Genomic DNA, 6000 nt, shown 5'->3' with positions numbered 1-6000 from the left:
TTTTTTTTTTTTTTTTTACTGCTGAGCCACCAGGGAAGCTAAGGACTACATACCAGGCAGGCAAAGTGGCAAAGCTCTGAACCTGAAAGCATCAACAGAGGTTAGTGATAGGGAACAGAGGGGCTTAATTTTTTTTCCACTTTGCATATCTAATAATGTTTAAAAGTTCAATGAACATGGACTGCTCATATAATTCACTTGTTACAGTACATCTTGGATTCTTTTCACATGGGGCTATTCTGAATAAAGTTGTTTTGGCCTCTGTGTACAAGTCCAGAAGTGTGACATATATCTTCATTTCTCTCGAGCAAAAACCTGAGAGAGGCGTTAATGGATCACATTGAATCTATAGGTCAATTTGTGGAGCATCGACAGCTTAAAATCCAGCCTTCCAACCCGTGAATATGGTTTACCTTTCCATTTTTCAGGCTCCCTTTCATTTCTATCTACAATGTTTTCTAGTTTCACTGTACACATCATGCATATATTTTGATAATATATTCCTAAGTGTTTTACAGTTTTGATGATATTGCACGTGTCATTTGGAAGATGCTTTGATGCTGTGACAATTTTACTTTAGTTGGTACTATTTATAAATACAATTGATTTTTGCAATATTTTAAGTTGCTTCTAGCAGTTTTTTGCAGATTCCTTAGGACTCACTACATAAATAATCATGTTGTACATGAGAAAGGTTTTTACTTTTTCCTTTCCAATCGTCATGCCTTACTTCCTCCTCTCCCTCCCCGCTTTCTTCACTCCAGGGGTTAGGAGGTCCAGGGAAATACCAAACAGAGGTGGTGAGAGTGGGCATCCTGCCTCCTCCCAACAGGAACGGGAATGCACCCGATATAGCAGGATTAAGAATGATGTTTGTTGTTGATTTTTTTCCATAGAAAACATTTGTAAGATTGCAAAAGTTTCTTTTTTATTTCTAAATTGTTTAGAATTTTATTTATTTATTTATTTGAAAAGGAATCTATTTTAATTAAAATTTAACACAAAGAAGAAAGAATGCAAGAAAATTGGTACAAGTTTTTACTCATTAAATGCATATTGACTGGGTAGCAACTATATTCTGGAACTGTGATAGACAGTCAGGAATAAGATCCAAGCCTGTCCTCAGGCACTCATAGTCTGGGTGGGAATAATGGAGCATCTACTAGATAAGAATATGATTATTTTTTCCTCTATTTCTGTACATGTGGGAAGTTCAGTTCAGTTCGGTTCATTCGCTCAGTCATGTCTGACTCTGCGACACCATGAATCGCAGCACGCCAGGCCTCCCTGTCCATCACCATCTCCCGGAGTTCACTCAGACTGAAAGCCATCAAGTCCGTGATGCCGTCCAGCCATCTCATCCTGGGTCATCCCCTTCTCCTCCTGCCCCCAATCCCTCCCAGCATCAGAGTCTTTTCCAATGAGTCAACTCTTCGCATGAGGTGGCCAAAGTACTGGAACTTCAGCTTTAGCACCATTCCTTCCAAAGAAATCCCAGGGCTGATCTCCTTCAGAATGGACTGGTTGGATGAACTCATTTTCAAATATTGGGCTAGCCTTATTTGCCAGGATAAACTTCACTACTTCATGACATTGTCTTTTATATATTGGTAGATTTAGTTTGCTAATATTTTGTTCAAGTTACTTACATCTAAGTTTTTAAGGGATATTGGTCTATAGTTTTCTTTTTCTGCAATGCTTTTGTTAAATTTTGATAATGAGGCTATATTGGCCTCATAAAGTGAGTTATGGAAAATTTCTCTTTTCCATTTTCTGAAAAAGTTTGTATAAACTTGGTAGCTTTCCTCCCTTTAAATACCTGATAGACTTCATCAGTGAAGCTATCTGGGCTTGGAATTTTTTCTGGGAATAATTTAAATTACATATTAAATTAATTCAGTATAGAGAGTCTTTTCCCCTATCCCTGTAGGTAAAGAATCTACCTGCAATGCAAGAGACCAGGGTTCGATCCCTGGGTCAGGAAAATCCTCTAGAGAAGTGACTGGCAAGCCACTCCAGTATTCTTGCCTGGAGAATCCCATGGACAGAGGAGCCTGTCAGGCTACAGTCTTTGGGGTTGCAAAGAGTCAGACGCAACTGAGCGACTAACATGCATGTGCGTGCGCACACACATACACACAGAGTCTTTCAGGTTTTCTATCTCTTCTTGGGTGAGTTTGTTAATTTCTCAAGGAATGCATCCATTTATTTATATTATCAAGTGTACAGACACAAAGTTGCTTATAGATCCTTTTTTTCCTTTCACTGTGATAACTATCCTTTCATTCTTTGTGATGGTAGATTTGTTTTCTCTCACTTTTTTCTTGATCAAGGAAAACTCTGGATAGATTTTTTTTTAATGTTTTACTATAAAAAGGTTGGGTTTGTGCATTTTTTCCTTATTGCTTGCTTTCTATTTCATTAGTTTCTGTTATATGTCTTTCCTTCTACTTACTTTGGAAATAATTTGCTCCCTTAATTTGGAAACTTAGATAATTTATTTTAAATCTTTTTTCTAATATGAACATTTAAAACTGTACAAAAAAAATTTCTATGTACTAATTAATTGTGTCCCACAAATTTCAGTGTTTTACCTAATCAACTAAAAATATTTTCTAATTTCACTTGTGACTTTTTAATCTGTCCTATGGATTACTTAGAATTATGCTGTTCTTTTCCATATATTTGAGAAATTTCTAAATATCTTATTGTTCAGTTCAATTCAGTTCAGTTGTTCAGTCTTGTCTGACTCTTTGGGACCCTATGAATCACAGCACGCCAGGCCTCCCTGTCCATCACCAACTCTCAAAGTTCAGTCAAACTCATGTCCATCCAGTTGGTGATGCCATCCAGCCATCTCATCCTCTGTCATCCCCTTCTCCTCCTGCCCTCAATCCCTGCCAGCATCAGGGTCTTTTCCAATGAGTCAACTCTGCGCATGAGATGGTCAAAGTATCGGAGTTTCAGCTTTAGTATCAGTCCTTCCAATGAACACCCAGGACTGATCTACTTTAGAATAGACTGGTTGGATCTCATTGCAGTCCAAGAGACTCTCAAGAGTCTTCTCCAACACCACAGTTCAAAAGCATAAATTCTTCGGCACTCAGCTTTCTTCACAGTCCAACTCTTACATCCATACATGACCACTGGAAAAACCATAGCCTTGACTAGACGGACCTTTGCTGGCAAAGTAATGTCTCTGCTTTTGAATATGCTATCTAGGTTGGTCACAACTTTTCTTCCAAGGAGTGAGCGTCTTTTAATTTCATGGCTGCAGTCACCATCTGCAGTGATTTTGGAGCCCCAAAAAATAAAGTCTGACAGTTACTGAGTATTAATTTAACACTTTTGTGATCATAAATGTGCTCTGTACGTTTCGCAGTCTTTTGAAATTTATTGATTTGCTATGGCCCAGCATATGGTCTATCTTATACAATTTTGAACTTAAAGTTTTCATTATAAAATTGGTTTTAAATATAATATTTTTCATCTTTATAGTCACAAGATGAAATCTCTTGCCAAAGCATACCATCAAAATTGGGATCATAACTCAAATGGCAGGTCAGGTGGTCTGGTATTCCCATCTCTTTCAGAATTTTCCACAGTTTATTGTGATCCACACAGTCAAACGCTTTGGCATAGTCAATAAAGCAGAAATAGATGTTTTTCTGGAACTCTCTTGCTTTTTCCATGATCCAGTGGATGTTGGCAATTTGATCTCTGGTTCCTCTGCCTTTTCTAAAACAAGCTTGAACATCTGGAAGTTCACGGTTCACATATTGCTGAAGCCTGGCTTGGAGAATTTTGCGCATTACTTTACTAGTGTGTGAGATGAGTGCAATTGTGCAGTAGTTTGAGCATTCTTTGGCATTGCCTTTCTTTGGGATTGGAGTGAAAACTGACCTTCTCCAGTCCTATGGCCACTGCTGAGTTTTCCAAATTTGCTGGCATATTGAGTGTAGCACTTTCACAGCATCATCTTTTAGGATTTGAAATAGCTCAACTGGAATACCATCACCTCCACTAGCTTTGTTCATAGTGATGCTTTCTAAGGCCCACTTGACTTCACACTCCAGGATGTCTGGCTCTAGGTGAGTGATCACACCATCGTGATTATATGGGTCATGAAGCTCTTTTTTGTACAGTTCTTCTGTGTATGCTTGCCACCTCTTCTTAATATCTTCTAGTTCTGTTAGGTCCATACCATTTCTGTCCTTTATCGAGCCCATCTTTGCATGAAATGTACCCTTGGTATCTCTAATTTTCTTGAAGAGATCTCTAGTCTTGAGAAACCTATACGCAGGTCAGGAAGCAATAGTTAGAACTGGACATGAAACAACAGACTGGTTCCAAAAAGGAAAAGAGGTACGTCAAGGCTGTATATTGTCACCCTCCTTATTTAACTTCTATGCAGAGGACATCATGAGAAACGCTGGGCTGGAAGAAGCACAAGCTGGACTCAAGATTGCCGGGAGAAATAGCAATAACCTCAGATATGCAGTTGACACCACCCTTATGGCAGAAAGTGAAGAGGAACTAAAAAGCCTCTTGATGAAAGTGAAAGAGGAGAGTGAAAAGTTGGCTTAAAGCTCAACATTCAGAAAACTAAGATCATGGCATCCAGTCCCATCATTTCATGGGAAATACATGGGGAAATAGTGGAAACAGTGTCAGACTTTAATTTGGGGGGCTCCAAAATCAGTGCAGATGCTGATTGCAGCCATGAAATTAAAAGACGTTTACTCCTTGGAAGAAAAGTTATGACCAACCTAGATAGCATATTCAAAAGCAGAGATATTACTTTGCCGACTAAGGTCTGTCTAGTCAAGGCTATGGTTATTCCAGTGGTCACGTATGGATGTGAGAGTTGGACTGTGAAGAAAGCTGAGCGCCGAAGAATTTATGATTTTGAACTGTGGTGTTGGAGAAGACTCTTGAGAGTCCCTTGGACTGCAATGAGATCCAACCAGTCTATTCTAAAGTAGATCAGTCCTGGGTGTTCATTGGAAGGACTGATGCTAAAGCTGAAGCTCCGATACTTTGACCACCTCATGCACAGAGCTGACTTATTGGAAAAGACCCTGATGCTGGGAGGGATTGGGAGCAGGAGAAGAAGGGGACGGCTGAGGATGACATGGCTGGATGGCACCACCGACTCGATGGACATGAGTTTGAGTGAACTCCGGGAGTTGGCGATGGACAGGGAGGCCTGGCGTGCTGCGATTCATGGGGTCCCAAAGAGTCAGACATGACTGAGCAACTGAACTGAATTGAACAGAACTGAACTCAAATGGCAGATATACCATATTCTTATGCATAAGCTAAATGTTCAATACGCACAAATTATTCTTAAATAATTGCCTAAAACATTAATATCATTGGTTTATTAAGTTTATTTCATTTTAAATAGTTATAAGCATTCCAGGTTTTTTAACTGTCTTGAAAGTGAAAGTGAAAGTGAAGTCGCTCAGTCGTGTCCGACTCTTTGCGACCCCGTGGACTGTAGCCTACCAGGCTCCTTCCTCCGTGGGATTCTCCAGGCAAGAATACTGGAGTGGGTTGCCATTTCCTTCTAAAATGTTAGTGTTTAACTGGGATGGTACTGCCACCTAGGGGACATCTTGGGAAATTGTTGGCATTTTTTTGTGTGTGTAGCTAGATGGCGTTCCCTATGAATTCCATTTCAAGACAGTAGAGATCATTGCAATGTATTTTTAAATGTTTACAAAAGATACACAGGGCTGGATTAATGCTTCTTGTTGAAAATCATTTATTTATTTTTTGTCTTGGTTGCACTGCGTCTTCACTGCCCCCTGGACTTTCTCTAGTGCAGCAAGTGGGGGCTGCTCTTCATTACAGCGTGCAGGCTTCTCCTGGGGGCTTCTCTAGTTGCAGAGCACAGGCTTTAGCTGCGTGGGCTTCAGTACTTGCAGCTTATGGGCTCAGTAGCTGTGGCTTAAGGGTCCTAGCGTGTTGCCTCGGTAACTATTGCGCGCAGGC

Source organism: Capricornis sumatraensis, chromosome 19, assembly GCF_032405125.1.
Source record: "Capricornis sumatraensis isolate serow.1 chromosome 19, serow.2, whole genome shotgun sequence".
In the NCBI taxonomy this organism is placed as follows: Eukaryota; Metazoa; Chordata; class Mammalia; order Artiodactyla; family Bovidae; genus Capricornis; species Capricornis sumatraensis.
This window is presented reverse-complemented; position numbering follows the sequence as displayed.